Source organism: Ambystoma mexicanum, chromosome 12 (genome assembly GCF_040938575.1).
Source record: "Ambystoma mexicanum isolate Mex_15411 chromosome 12, UKY_AmexF1_1, whole genome shotgun sequence".
Classification (NCBI taxonomy): Eukaryota; Metazoa; Chordata; class Amphibia; order Caudata; family Ambystomatidae; genus Ambystoma; species Ambystoma mexicanum.
In genome coordinates this window covers 990,166,440-990,182,995 of record NC_090936.1, presented here as the reverse complement: position 1 = coordinate 990,182,995, position 16,556 = coordinate 990,166,440, and positions in this window count along the sequence as shown.

Here is a 16,556-nt window from a genome sequence, read left to right as displayed (position 1 = left end):
TTCACCAAAGACAAAGCCTGGTGCAACGAAATTCAAACGGCAATGCTAACTAAACTGAGCCGCCTCCAAAGCAAAATACTAGCTACCAAACAAGCCCTGCCCAATACTCATATCCCTGTCCCACCACCAGCCCAAGACCCTCCCCAACCCTTCTCCTTCAAATCCATACAGGAAAAGGACATCATTAACATAATGAAAAACATCAAAGCATCCAACTGTAAAGGTGATGCCTGCCCAGCCACTCTCATCAAGGACTGCACTGAAGCGCTTGCTCCCTTCCTGACAGAATTTGTTAATGCCTCCTTCGCAACAGGGAAGGTCCCCACCTCCCTCAAGGAAGCATGGGTCCGCCCCCTCTTAAAAAAACCAACTCTCGATCCCACCTCCCCCAACAACTATAGACCCATAACCACTGTCCCTTTCCTCCTCAAAATACTCGACAAAGCAGCCTATCTGCAGGTTCAGCACTTCATCGAAGAAAACAAACTCCTGGGACTCCGCCAATCTGGCTTCCGCCCTAGACATGGGACTGAAACCGCCCTACTGGACCTGAAAAACCAAATGGACGATGCCAGAGACATGGGCAAACCAGCTCTTCTCCTACTCCTTGACTTATCTGCAGCGTTCGATCTCGTAGATCATGACGTCCTTTGCCATCATCTCTCCTCCACTGCCAAGTTCTCCCCTGACGCCACAGCATGGATCACATCCTTCCTACAAGACAGAACCATGCAAGTATTCTCCGACCTAGCCTCTGCCTCACCCACTACCATACTCTTTGGCGTGCCCCAAGGCTCATGCCTCTCCCCCACACTCTACAACATTTTCACACGACCCCTCTTCCTCATCCTCGACGCTATGGGTATATCCTACACTAACTACGCGGACGATACCCAGATCCTCCTTACCCTCACAGGCAGCTACGACACTGACACCATGACCCTTAACAACCTCTACAACACCATCCAAGCCTGGATGGCAGACAATGGACTATGCCTCAACTCTGACAAGACAGAACTCCTACTGATAGGTTCCCCCGAAACACTAAAAAAACTTGACTCCCAATTCAGTCACTTCACCATCGACACCATCAAAATACCTGTATCAGACTCAGTCAAAACTCTTGGAGTCTATCTAGACTCTAACCTTTCCATGGACAGACAAGTCAACGCCATTGCCTCCTCAGCCGCATATCATGCTAAACTGATCAACGCAGTCAGGCCTTTCCTCTCCAAAGAGAACTGCACAAACATAGCCAGAGCCATCACCGGCTCCAGGCTAGACTACTGTAACATACTCTTCCTAGGAACCTCTAAAAGAAACTTGGAGAGGCTACAAATCATCCAGAATAATTCTCTCCGAGCAGCCCAAGGTATTGCCAAAAGGGACCACATCTCAGAAGCCAGAAAACTAGCCCACTGGCTCCCAATAAAGGAGAGAATAATTTTCAAAACTCTCACACTGACACACAAATGCATCCATCTCACTGCCCCCGACTACCTCTCACAAAGAATCCACCCCGTCGCCTCTACAAGGCCAACAAGATCACCCTACACCAACATGCTCTCTGTGCCACTAGTAAAAAGATCCAGAGCAGGTGAATCCAGCTTCCCCTATCTCGCACCCACTCATTGGAATGCCCTACCTCCCACCATCCGCAGTGAGCCCTCCCTCCTAGCCTTCCGCAAAGCATTGAAAACCACCCTCTTCTCATAAGGTCCCTCGCAGCAGCATGAATACCAACCATAGGACCCACTGCTTAAGTTGTATTTACCAACCGCATAATCTGCAATGATAACCGTGCTTGTTCCTTTCTGTAATATGCCTCTTGTTGATACCATGCCTGTAACTAAGCTCATGCAAGTAACAGCGCCTCAATGCCCCTGGGCTGCTTGCGCGCTATACAAATTTAAATAAATAAATAAAATAAATAAACATAAAGGTTGTATATGCGTTAATCAAGGCCTGTAACGGTCTGGGGTTCTTGCTAGCAGGACGGTTTAGTCCGCATATGCTAAAAATAGGAAACCCCGGCCCCCCAGCACTAAGAAGTCAGCCAATATAATGATAAGTTCAGGTGATAAACCATTAATATAGAGGCAGAAACATATAGGTGCTAGCACGCAGCCCTGCCGGACACCACACCCCACCCTAAAGCAGGCCGTGCAGTGTCCCCCTGGGCCACTGCGTACACACGCCTCATTATCCGTGTGTAGCTCGACCAATACCTTCAAGATGTCCCCCGGGCATCCCATGGATCCGAGCACGGCCCACACATTCGCCCTGTCTACCTTATCAAAGGCAGTGCTCAAGTCCAGAAAGGCCAGATAAACAACCTCTCCCCTGCAAAAGACCGAGTTGGCCACCAGAAGATAAAGATTCAAACTCTGTTCCATTGTGCCGACCCCTGGGCGGAAACCGAATTGAATGTCGGAAAGGATCTTAGCCTCTCCTAACCAAGACTCAATACGAGCCAATAAGATTCTCCCGAAGATCTTAAAAGAGGAGTCTAATAGGGAGATCGGTCTATAAGCACTTGGACTGCCCATATCTCCTTTTTTAAAGATTGGGAAAATAATGGCCCTTTTCCACGACAGTGTATAATTCCCTGATAGCATACATGCATTAAATACTACCATGAGTAATGGTGCCCACAAATCCAAAGAGTTCTTAAACAAATCGGAGGGGATCATATCCGGTCCCGGAGCCCTGTTATGGGCTTGCAATTTAATGGCCTTTCTGACCTCCTCGATCTCGAATTTTAGGCCCGAAGCAGCTAGTTCGACACCAGCTTCTATAGCTCCTACCCCAAACAGGCTACCAAAGTTTTTTAACCAGGCCCCCTCCTCCACACAAGTCCCACTGCCCCGATTAGACCCACACCCCACAAAATCACCCTTTACAAATTCCCAGAATGCTTTCTGATCTCCGCTCTTGACAGCAGATAGGAAGCCCTCCCAGGCCGCCCCTTCAATTTCATGTTTTCTTCTTGTTATTTCTCCTTTATATACAGATCTTGCGAGAGCTATCACCTTTCTGCTAGATGTAGGGTCCTTGAGTCTCAAGAGTAGGGTTTGTTTGGCCTCTTTACAGGCCCGATCAAAGCACCCCTTCTTGGACGTTCTTCCCTTCACCTTAAAGGTGGTCGTGAATTCTGCTGTAAAGGCTGCCACCAGTTCTACAAATTTGGCGACCACCGCCCCAGCTGGTAAGTTATTCCCCAATATGTCCAACAGTAGGGGTTCCTTTTCCCTTATTACCTTTACATGTAGATCTTCTTCTAATATGGTCCCCCATTTAATTCTACGGGAGCCAACGACGGTACCAAACGATGGACACGGGGCAATGACCTTAGGAACCCTCACCCCCAGCAGGTCATCTAAGGTCAAGCAAATAGGGTGGTGATCGCTATGAACATCAGCGATCACCTCAAGGCTTACTAAACACTCCCAGAGTCTTACAGATATGCAGAAATAGTCTATTGTGGAGGAGCCCAAATGATTGTTAAGGGTAAACTCCCCCGGTATATCTGGAGCTAGACGACCGTTGACAGCACGTAGGCCCCATTCATTCAGCCACAAGCTCAACTTCAGGCCCTTAGGACACACTCTCACATCTCTCATACATAGGTCCGAAGCATCCTTGGAGGTGCCCACTCCCATTTTAACATTAAAATCACCACCCCATATGTATGATGCATTGATGTTACTTTCTTGAGACATTAAATCCTCCAAAAACGCCTTAACTTTTGATAGTTTTTCTGTCTCCGATATATGCAGGCTGTTGTAGAAGTTTATTATGCATATTGTTTTGCCCTTAGTTGCCGAGAGAGAAACCACCTGTAAGAAGTCTAGTCCTGTATCAAATTTGCATTCTTGGTTGAGTTTGAATTTCGCTTTGGCCTCGATAGTCGCTATCCAGTCGCTTTGGGCAATTTATTTTTGTGCTTTTTCCGGACGTAGAGTTAGCAGTTTTGTTGAGATATTTAACGAAATTCTGGTGGCTTCCATATGTTTTTTCTAAGTCATCAGAGTAGTTGCTTGTATTAAAGATTCTTTTCCTTGGAATATGTGTAGCGCTGGGGTATGGAGATCAGTGGTAATTTTCCTGTATAAATCTAGTTTTCGCCAAGTGTAAAGTGATTTCAGCGATTGGAGTGCCAGTTCATATCTAAGGCGGACCATTGGGAAAGACTGAGCTAACGAAAGAGCTTTCCTCCAAAAGAGGCCTTCTAGACGCAGCCATATTGTTTCATCAATGTTGATCATAGATCCGCTTTCGTAGAGGATTGCTACAACTTTTTGCTATGAAATGTTATAATAGGCTGCACTGAAAATGTCCCATATTTTTGATGTAAGAAACGGTCTTGGTGGGCAAATGATAGGGTTTTCATTAGCAAATGGCTGCTCCAGTCGGTTTCTGTGGGCGATTGGTTCACCCAGATTCCCAGGTATTTAACAGTTGTGACTTGGACGAGGGGTTGATCATTCAGGAACATTGTTTTCGTTTTCGGTTTTGTCTTCTGGGTCAGAGCTAACAGCATCACTTTAGATTTTTGAGTATTTATTTCTAGCTGATTTATCTTCATATAGGCCTCTAGTTTTAACAAGGCTGTTTGAAGTCCTCTTGGAGTTTGTGAACACAAAACAATGTCATCTACATACATAATGCATGGAATATTTGTTGCATTTGTCTTTGGCGGAATTGCCAGCGGGGAGTTGGTCTCAGTTTCATAATCAGCTGTGAATAGATTAAATAACGCTGCTGCTAATGGGCAGCCTTGCTTGAGACCATTGGATGTAGGGATGCCATCTGAAATTGTACCATCTTTTGAAAGTCTAACTCTAATAGATGTGATTATCATAGAGTAGCTTAATTGGCTCCAATATGTTATCCGGGCATCCCCATAGATGTAGTTTGGACGTTAGTACCGACGTGCTTCACAAAACCTGTTTTGCTTGTTGCAAATATCTGGTTCGCTTTGGCCCAGGTGTTCAGTTTATCCAGAAGGATGTTAGCAAAAAAAATTCTTAGAGGGTCTAGGAGGGCGATGGGTCTATCTATAGTTACATGGATCTTTTGTATCGCCTTTTTTGTAGATTGGCAACAATACCGCTTTTTGCCATGATGGTGGAATGGTTCTGGTTTTTGCAATTGTCCTGAAGATTTGAGAGCAGATGTCTACCCAAATGGTTTTATTCGCTTTGATAACTTCATTTGAAAGACCATCATGGCCAGGCACCCGTGAGGGGTTCAAATTGGTGATCGCTCTCTCGATGTCTTCAACCTGCCAAGAGAAGGACCCGGGGTGTCGTGTCGGTATGTGACTTGATTGTCTGCATTGCTGGGGCTCTTATAGAGCTTCAGGAAATGTGTTTTCCATCCCTGTTCGTCTACATCTGTTGACATTTTGTCTGTCAATGTTGATTGGGGGTTCAATAATTTCCACAGGTCCCTTGTATTACGTTTGTTTAGGGCCTGCAGCATTTTCTCGGCGTCATTTTGACTTTGTATTGCTCTGTTGGTCCTCATCCAATTTTTATACTGTTGTTTGAGTAATCTTATTTTTTCATAATTTATTTGCGGCAGTTGCTGTATCTTTTTAGCTTCACGTCTCAATACCTTTTTCTTATTCGCAATTATGCTTGAGTAGGCATGTGTATGAGAGTGATTCTTTTGATTGCCCGATGTGCTGAGGAGCTTGAACATGTTCAGGAGGAGCTTTTCCTTAAGGGGGCTATGCATTTGCCACAGAATTGTCAGAATAGTGTGATCGCCGTTATCAGATTTCACATTTCCAACTTGTAGCAGTTTTGAGTGAATCTGTTCGGATAGAAAAATGTAATTGATGATGGCACCGGAGGAGCCTCGAGTCCATGTATGCAATGGTTTATTTGTGACTTTATCTGAGAAATGCACTCTAGCGAGACCTCTGGTGGACATTTCTTTGAGCCAACGTTGTGCCTGTGCAGATACATTTTTTGATTCTAACAGCATTCCTGCACGATCATACATGTGCAGGTTCATATCCCTGCATAGTATTAAGTGGATCCTTGGATATCTTAAGGCGATTTCATCAATACTGTTGACTTTGTATTGCTCTGTTGGTCCTCGTCCAATTTTTATACTGTTGTTTGAGTAATCTTATTTTTTCATAATTTATTTGCGGCAGTCGCTGTATCTTTTTAGCTTCACGTCTCAATTCCTTTTTCTTATTCGCAATTATGCTTGAGTAGGCATGTGTATGAGAGTGATTCTTTTGATTGCCTGATTTTCTGTGGAGCTTGAACTTGTTCAGTAGTTGTGGATAGTTCGGTCAATGTATGTTTGTCAATGTATGTTTCATCGGCGATGGCCATCGGGTTCCAATAGTTATTAACTATGCCGAGTAGTTCAGGTTTGTTGTCCGGATCTACCTTGATTAAGTGGAGTACAGTGATTTGGATCCATTCATTTATATTAGTTGATTCCACAATTGTGAGGTTGCTTTACACTTTGATTAGGGTCAGCAAACCTGCAGATGGTCATCCTTTTTTAGTCTTTATCGCAGGTAACATCATGATCGTGTAGCCATCGCAGATTGGATGAGTTATGATCCACGATTCTTGGGTACAAATGATGTCATATTGGGTCAGATCATGAGCCTGTTAGCTAAAGAGATGGGTTTTTCCTCGCGTATTCCAGTAACATAGTGAAATATTGGAGTCGGTTGATTGCAATGGTGGTTATTGAGTAATGTCTGTGCTCTCCGAATATACTGTTCGTGACCAGTCCATTATCCTCCGTATATGGTGGTCATTGTAATCGGATTGTTTTTGACAAGACTTGTGAAAATCTTGATGATGACTGTTTTCTGTAGTCCAGCCATTTCTGTGCGAGATTTCATCTCTTGTTCTTCTTTGATGATTGTCCATCCAGTTTTCTTGTTTTAATAGGTAGCCTTTTCTGTCTAAAGTTTTTTTTCAATTTGCACTTCTTTTTGTGGTTCAACATTTTATACTTCACATCCAAGCACATTTAAGTTGCTCTTTTGCTTAATAATGAGCTGTTTTATATTGGTAGATATGAGGAGTAATTGGATTCGATCCAAATGAGTCTCATCTGTAAAGTCTACTGTCAAAATATCTTGTGTTGTGATATTTTGTAGGTTGGGGATGGCTTTGAATAGACATACAACATTTTTTTCATTTAGATTCAGTTAATCTGCATTAGTTTGTGTTCTTTTCAAGAATACAGCATGAGAAGTTGTGATTTTCCGCGGTTTTACGAAAGTTGGTTCTGTTATTGGAGCGGTTGCTATTTTATTTGGCAATCAGTTCCAGTATGAATTGGATGAGCTCGATCTGGGTCTAAAGTAGTGTTAGATATGTCTTCACATGACAGAGTCAATTGCGAATCTTGTCGAGAGTCAGATTGCTCGTATTCATCCACGACCATGGTATCATGATGCCTACCCCCGGGGACCCAGACCAAGTCCAGCAACCCCGGAAGCAGGCATCAAGTTATTCTAAGCAAGCCCAACAACCCCTGCTAGGGGCTATTTGGGGGCAGTCCTGGCGCCTATGGCACCAGGCTCATATGGAGAATCAGTCCTGGAGCCATAGGCGCCAGGCTCATAGATTAAAACTTACCTGATGCAGACCATGCTGCAAATTCACCTGATGCAGACCATGCTGCAAGAGCTCCAAGCCAAAAGAGGCTTGGAAGGGACTACTTTACCTAGGGACTATTTTTTACTCAGGTGGGGCTGGGGAGAAATACTTACCTGGGACTACTTTGGAGGCTATTTAAACCACGCCCGAAGAGCAGCACACGCTTCGCGTTATTCTGCATTCAGCAGCATAACGCTCACCGTGCCTGCAAGTCTGCATCCAGTCTTCTACCACGCCCGCCTCAAGTCTGGAGCTCCTAGAAAAAGGGAGAAAGAAGGAGAAAAGGTTAGAACAAGAGCAATACCTTTGATCCTTACCTGAATTCCCGATCCATTGCACCTTCGAGCTGGAAGAAAGAAGTTATTTTATGCGCGTCGCCTCGCCTGCTGCAGCGCCGCGCTGAACTCACCGGCCTTCGCAGCATCTTCACATTCCACCGCATTCTTCTGCATGTTCCCGCCGCACTCCGGCACCTAAGGACAAGAACAGCAAGGTGAGCCAAGGGAATACACAGAGGCAATATTAGTTACCCCCCATAGACTTACCTGATTTTACCAGCGGGGGTACTATTCCTCTTCACGGGTCGGCGCAGCTTCCACTGCATCCTCGCCGAACTCCGGCCCCTAAGGGGAAACAAAAGGACAGCAAGGTGAAACAAAGGGACAAACAAGGGGAAACCTCCTCACCACAATAGACTTACCTGATTTTACCGCCGGAGGCATTATTCCCCGAGACTTCATACTTTCTCTCAGCGCCTGAATAAGAGAGAAAGCAACAGGTTACCTATTGACATTATTTTATCGAACTGTGTTGGATAATACAAATCCTTACCTGAATATTACCGGTTGCCACGAGGAACTCTTCGCTAGGGTCAAGCTGCAACCTGCAAGGAATCGGACAAGAGTGAAAGTCAGACATTTGAACTCTTACGAACTACATACTTACAGCGTTTTGCCGGGAATCTCAGTCAATATTGTTCTGGAACTCACCAATTCCTTCGAGCCAGTGAAGCAACTGGTTATCTACGCACCCCTGCGCTCAATGCAGGATGGAGAGCTCATCTTTCCAAACTATGTGGTGAGACTATAAGAGGGGACATCAAAGGTGATCAGTGGGGAGAACAGCGGGAGTGGGGGGGGTTAACGCTCAACTCCACCGGTGGTTAATTCCCTTTCTCCATTTGCAGAAGAATATTCCTACGGGCCAAGCAAACACAGCTAGGTGGGCCAGTCCAGTCCGTCATCTCGGCACTATGCGTCACATTGGTGGAGACCGCAGCTGTTCAGTTCAGATTGACGCCCCTGTGGGAGCCAGGTGAGCGTAACACATGGGTGAAGTATCACTTGGCTGTATCTGTGCTTCTTCTGAGATGTCAAGTTCTTCATCGAAATGTTGCGTTAGATTTAGTAGCATATCTAGCTGCGCATCCTCAGTTAGTTCCCTGAGGCGTCGATGACCTATTGCCTGACAAATTTGACGATTTGGGATGGAGGAATAGTTGTTCCTAGTGTGTTTTTCATAAGTGGATTTTGTGATAATGGTTTGGGCTTTGTCAATTTTCTAAGAAAGGCCCTAGAGCCGACTTGTCTTTTTTTGGTTTTGGTTTTACTTTTACCTTTTGCATTTTATGCCGAGGGCATGAAGTTGGCATAATTACTTGCCGAAGGAGTCGGTTTGTTTTCATTGTTTTTGGTTTGAGGATTCAAGTCCTTTGGACAATCAGTGGGGTTTGAATACATGGACGACTGAAAGTTACTGGTGGGGTTTTCAGAACTTGTACCTTTATTTGCTGTGCCTTCATTCGTTTCAGTATGACCATGCTGTGTCTCAGAAGTTAGCTGGGCATTTGTTAGATTAATGGAGGTCATCATAGTTATTAAGGCTGTAGTAAGCCGTGTGTTAGCAGCTCGGTCATTTCTGGCGATATCTGAGAGTCGTGATTGCCACATTTTGCTTGTTTCAGCCTCATATTCCAAACGGTCCTGAATTTTGAGGACGAAATATTCGATAAAGATCTGTTTCGCATGGATGAGGGCAAGAAGTGTTGCTTGATCTTTACTCGCCTCCACACATGCCTCTTGCATTTTTAGAAATGGAATCATTTTTTGGGATGTTACTGCAATAAGCATGTTCTGGGGGTCTTGCATGGTGGTCGGGATGGATGGCATATGCTCCAATGGAGGTGGAAGGCTGGCACTCATAGACATTTGTGGTTTCACATCATATGGCTCAGAAGGAGAATTTGTTTGTGTATACTGCGGCATTTGCCCCTGAAGTTTCACTCTTGGCACTTCTACATTCGATATGAGCTGTGTGGAGAGTCCATCTAAAGGACATGGTTGAGGGATAAAAGCCGAGTTATCGTGGTAGGAATGTCCAAACACTTCTTTTCGCTTTTCCTGATTGGCAAGGAGTGCTTCAATCTCGATCATGCACAAGGACAGTTGAGCAATCCTTGGATTTTGTTGGGCGGAAGCTGAATTTGCTATGTCCTGTGAAAGGCGCTTGCTTTCATACAGAGATTGCCATTGTCTCTTTGCCAAGGAAGCCTTGTCTCTTTGCGAAATCAAGGGGGTAAATTGCGCATCTGTTGCTATATTCCAGGGCGCGAAAGAAGAATTGCTGGTTTGTGCTGTCGGAAGAGTCAGCAGGATTTGATACACCATGGTTCAGAAGGTGGGATTGTGGATGTCTCTCGGGCTGCAAAGACATTGTCATCTTATCATGTTTGACATCTTCCTTTTGTTTTTCTTGGTTTTCTGGACTTTCATTTTTATGTGGAGAAGTAGACTTCAGATTCGGACGTAAGCTGTCGTGTTGAGGGGATATATCTGGTGTGGGGCAGCTGGCTGGTAATAGCGCCATATTCGTCTCAGTAAGTAATTTTTGGTCTGGAGTTATGCTATTTGTATCTTCATTGACGACTTTAGGAGGCATACATTCTCTTTCTCGCAGTTCTAAGGAGCGAGATGAGCCTTCTTTAAGTTTGTCACTATTGGAGTCATTCTTTGGTGATTGGTTTGGCTTCTCTTGTGCCGCGTCTAGATCACCTTGGACATTGTCTCTTCCATGGGAGGCAGGGCACTGTGGCGATGGGAGAGGGACTTATTTGTAAGTCCTCTTTCTGAGAGGCATTAGTATCTTTATCCTCTTTTTTTATTAGAACTTTGAGTTTTTCCTCGATTTCTTTTGAGGGATAGTGGTGGGCAACGCTTTGGATCGTTGTCTTGTATGGAGACCATTTTTGGAGTCATGTGTGGTTTGCGTAGAATCTTCTTCCATCGTAGCCAATGCAGAAATTCAAGCCTCTCAAAGTTGAGCACTGTGGCCACAGAATCGCGGGATCTTTGTGCAGTATAGGGTTTTGATATACTTGAAAGTTTCTGTTGAGTCCTGCCTTTCAGGGACAATAGGTTTGACGAGGTCCGTGTGTGACGCAATTTGGCCAAGGAATCCGTGCCACTAAGTCAAAGGCTGATGCCCGCAGTCCTCGGGGCCGGAATTATTATGGAGTTCTTGTGTGCAGGGGGAGCCTCTCCCGTGTCGGACTCGAATACCGCCTGGTATGGTCTAAGAATTTGAGGCAGAGGCAGGGGTCGCTAGAAAGATGCAAGGCGTTTTGCCAGCTGAAGTGGGCAAATAATCGCCAAGCTTGATCAGAGGGTTGACTAGAGAATGTGGTTAACTATGTGAAGCCTTGTGTCAAAGTGTGGGGTCAACTAAGACCCCGCAGTCCCCCGGTACATATTTAGCCTGGATTGAAATGTTTAAGGCTTTAGAGTTGCTGTTCCGTCTAGCGTGTTCATGAAAGGAAAGGAGTGCTGCGATGATTGAGAATTGTGGCCCGCACATGGGTGACTAAGGGAGGAGATGTGAAGTCAGCTGTTTTGGCGGTTCGCTTTCGAGTCGTGGTGTAGTAGAGGGATACGTGACCATCACCCAGATTGCGGCTCCTTACCTGACGTTGCACAACCAGTAATAGCCATTATCCTTGCAGTCGAGGCGGAGTGGAGCAACAAACAGCCAAACAGTGAATACAGAAAGCGCCCTTCACTGGCGCGGGCTTAACGCTGCAAGGGTCTCGCCTCCTGACTCTTATACTTCCACTTCCTGGAGTGGGGCGGAGCTGCAGCAGAGCTACTGCTCTTTAGGCAGCAGGAGAGGGCAGCAGGCTTCTCACGGCGAACACTCCGGCAAAGTAGACAGCCAAACAGTGAATACAGAAAGCGCCTCTCTGAACAGCTGAGTTTTAGATACTTTTGCAAAGAAAATGACTGCGTTTCCCATGCGAGTAAAAGTAAGGTTCCTGGTTGATTTTCTTTTTTTGTTGGTTTGATTGAGCTTGTCAATTCAGAATCATGCCTGGTTTTGCTGAGGCACAGTGAAACACATAGGGCTTATTAATCACAGTGGTTTTAAGCAACAGAGGGAATTAGCGTCACAGCAGCATTTTTTTAAGGTGAGAAAGGGTTTCTTTTCAATGGTGATTTTGGCTTTTGCAGCAAGCAACAGTGCTTTTTCCACTTTCTTCCTTTTGTTTATCTCGGAACACACTGGCAATCTCCTTAAATGTTCCCCCTTTGTTCCACCCTGCCCGATGTGTGCTTGGCAGGACGGTGCAGCCATTTTTGTTGTTGTTGCCAAACACAGTTTTGAGCCATGGCGCTCCCAGAGGCCAGTGCAACCATTTTGTAGTTTCTGCGCAACTGCAGTTTGGTGCTGTGGGGAAATGCTGTTGAGTGGGTCAATATATCCCACAAGTCTATAAACACGACAATGCCACCTATGTGTCAATTTCCTTCTTCCACACCCTTACACAGCCCAGTCCCGGAGTTCAACATGCGCGGACCCCCAGCCACACTGGGGCCCAAATGTATGCTCTGGGTAGAAGTAGAACAACTGAAGATGTACTTTGATGCAGCGGGCACAGTAAAGGACTCACGAAAAAAGTCGATGCACCTAGTCTATGTGGGCAGTGAGGTGCACAAACTCGCTGTCTTATTGGAGTAGCAGACGAAGAGCTACAATTGGGAACCCATGCACGAGTTTATGTGACATGTCCATACTGCGTCGATTGTATGAAAGACAATATGCACTCAGACAGCCATTCGGAATATACCCTCACGTTGAGATAGTGGAAGGAAGTCACCAAGAAGGATACCCACTGCCAAAGTGCCAGAATGCGGATATGGGACTCATGGATGAACGGTAAGGAAAAGTTTGACAACAACAACATGATGTCATGAAGAAGATATATAAACCTATGTTGAAACAATATGAAAATGCTTAAGACTGATGATGTAAATGAAGCATGAAGAGAAACATGTACCTAAAAAGGAAGTAATTCTAAAAAAAAGGCAGAGTAACTTTCTGACCAATAACTGTAAATATGTGGTAACGCAGGTTAGGAAAAGCATATAGAAGCTTGCTAAAAAGAGGTATATACATAATGTTTAGGACGGCGATTGGAAGAAAATGGCCACGGGCCGTGTTAAAGAATCAACCCAGCTACCTCAAAATACAAGCCTAGGATTGCAAATTGAAGAATTGATGAAGAAGCTGTTTTTGTGTGCAGAATGAGGGTGTATGTTGGCCTGAAGTCAAGGAGGCTATTTTGAGAGATGGGTGCAAGGCACAAAGGGAGTCTAATGAACAGATAACGTGCAGAAGACATGTTTCTGCTAAGATTAGGAGGGACAAGGACATTTACAGATGCCAAGTATAGAACAAATACGAAGGCAAAAGCCTGTTTGAGATGGAGTGAGCAAATCTCTAAAGTACAGAAACAGCAATGACACCCTGTTTAATAAAATCAAATGGCAGTAATAGAGAGGTTGAAATGGACAATATTGTGGTCTCCGAACACGTGATGAAGAACTCAAAACAAAGAGCCTGAGTTAAGATAGTGGTTTTGCTCACACTCCCTCGATTGTCCCAGAGCAGTGAGCAGACTATGAGGTCAACTACAAACGATAGACCTTGGCTAAGGATCAGGTCCATGAAATGCAATAGACTAATTGATAAAACATGAGAACAAGTTGACGCAGCTCAAACACCTAGGTTTCGTTGTGTTCACATGCTGCTAAGGAGCCGAAAGTCCACGTTGGATACGGTTGCCAACCAATCAAAAGGCCTGCCATGCACTTTCATACACAATGTTGCAGTTATTAGTCCGCTGCCATATTCTCTGCTATGATCAGTATTTGACTTACGTAGAAGTAGCTCTGGGGCAGCCAATGAGATATTAACTCGTATATAATTCTATATGTAGATATGTTCCCTTAATCCAATCCCTCCTGGTGATAAGTTTTATGAAATGCCACGTAGGATGACATCATAAATGACGTATGTGAAAGTATGTTAACTCTGTACAAGCAAAGTTATGTGTGAACATTGAGCATATACTTTGATAGCTGTCATTTCGCACTGCTTTCTTTCATTGAGATTAAAGCAGTATTTTACCATCTTCCTTTGGTCTGTCTGGTTATTTGGTCTGAGATCAGTATTGGTAATTCCATCTAGCACATAGAAGACGCTTCAAGGTGCTAGAGCACACTTCCACCAGGGGATGGGTCGTACCTAATGCATGTAGGGCCATACACTACTACTTCACCTCAATAGTAAACTTGGACTAGACGATGAATGATTTCAACTACAGCAAGCAGCGCAAGGATCTAATAAGTCCCTTGATAGCTTCTATACCCGACTACGGCAATTGGCGTCGACGTATGCATTCACTGACGAGGAGGGGGAATTGCACTGGCAAATTATACCAAAAAGCTGCTCCAACCAACTGCACAAACAAATCCTCAAGGAGCCAGGGTTGCTGCTGATGAGGATATTGGAGCTAGGGAGCGCATACGAGCTGGCCACATCGTGAGCTAACCAAATGGAGGACGCAATGAAAGGTTTTAAAATCGAAGAAGCCCAGGCCGTCGGGTCATCCCTCCAGAAGAACCTGAAGTACACAAAAGAGAAACCACAACCTACGCACCCTACTCAAAGGAGAGAGGAGGGCAGATGCCCCTGTGAGTTCTGAGGTGGGACGCTATCGCATAGCGAGGGGTGCCCACATCTGCCTGCCAATGTGGATGCTGTGGACAGTTATGGCACTTTGGAAATGTCTGCATGACCCCATGGCAGGTGTGGACAACCGCAAAAGCCCAGCCGACAGCAAGAGGCACAGTGGCAAAGATGGCAGCCCATTCGGAAGAAAATCCTGGGTCCGATAAAGCGTCAGTGGCGGATTACTATCCCAAGGTAGAAATTGCCACGATAGACACCAGCAACACTGAGGATATATGATATATTCTTTATCTCTGTGATCGTCCTTAGTACTCAGCAGAGACGATGACAGCCATGTTGGAGGTGACGATTCTGTCCACGCAAGTGCCAGTACTGATCAACACAGGCGTGTCTGTTAACATGACTGTGGCCCACTACACCCTACTGCGATCCGTACCACCGAAAATAAGTATATTCACCTACATTGGCAGAAAACCCATCCCGCTGGAGTGGGCATTCCAGGCGACAGTGGTTCACAGTAGCTAATGCACACCGATGACGTTCTATGTACCCAGGGAGATGAAGGACACACCCCTGAGCTGCACCACAGCAGAGATACTGGGTCTAGTCCACTTCGCTCTCCAGATCTACCTCCCAGATGTCGAAAGGCTATGCAGCAAATTCAACGACCTGTTTTAGGACGTATGGCGCCTGAAAGACCAAGTGGTGCGACTATACATGTATGAAACCATTCAGCCCATGGCGCGCTCACTACAGACGCATTCCGTTTCATTTGCGTAAAAAGTTGGAAGAGGAGCTTATACAAATGAAGCAGGCAGACATTATGATATGATATGATATAATCAGTGGTCGAAGTGTACAAAAAGAAGTAGTGAAACTATGTTCCCTGCTGGCCTGCACCCACTCCCCATAAACCCCATAACCACGCCCCCTCCCACACACAATACAAACCCCAAACTCTTGCACCTGCTGTTTAAGGGAACGTTCAGTGCAGTGCACTGAAAGTGCAGGCTGCAACGTCTTCCTACACTTTTATTTTAAAACAAAACCATTCCGGAACGGTTTCGTTTTAAAATAAAAGTATAGGAGCTGTAAAACGTAATTTAAAAAAAGTAGAAGAGAACCACTCCCGACCGCTCCCGCTCACTTCGACCACTCGATATAATAGGTTATTTATAACGCTCTTAATACCCAAAGGTTTCTAAGCGTGAACCCAGGGATCAAACCTGTGTTGCTCCATGTTGTCTTGCTTCCAAGGTGAGCATGTTGCCCCTGAGCTATCCTCCCAAGACAAAAAGAACCTTATCAAAAAGGTTTGTGGACCCACACCATAGAGTGTCTCCGATTGTGGTCGCCCCGAAACCAAAACTACCAGGGTCAGCACAGATAAGTGGACATGCGTCTCCCCAACAGGGCGATTTAAGAGGGAACAGCCCCCCACACTCGGCGATATCTTGGCCAACCTTCAAGTGGCAGCCGTGTTCTCAACCATAAACCTCAGGTCGGGATACCATCAGGTGCCACTGCATGCGCAATGGAGGTCCATCAACACTTTCTCCTCCCACATTGGATTGTTCCATTCCAAGAGGCTCAGTTTTGGAGTCTCGTCTGCAGCAGAGGTGTGCTCACAGGACTGAAGGGGGTTGTCAATGTCAATGATGACGCCTTGGTCTATTCGAGAACTGAACCAGAGCACCTTGTGTTGCTGGCAGTGGTGCTTCAATGCTTGAGAAACAAAGGTCTTGCACTGCAAAAAGAGAAGTGCCACTTCCTACAAGCTAGAGTGCAGTTCTACGGCTTTGTGTTCCATAGGGAAGGAATACCACCAGATATGCAGAAACAGTCAGCCATTCAAGACTTTCAATACCGTGTGTATCC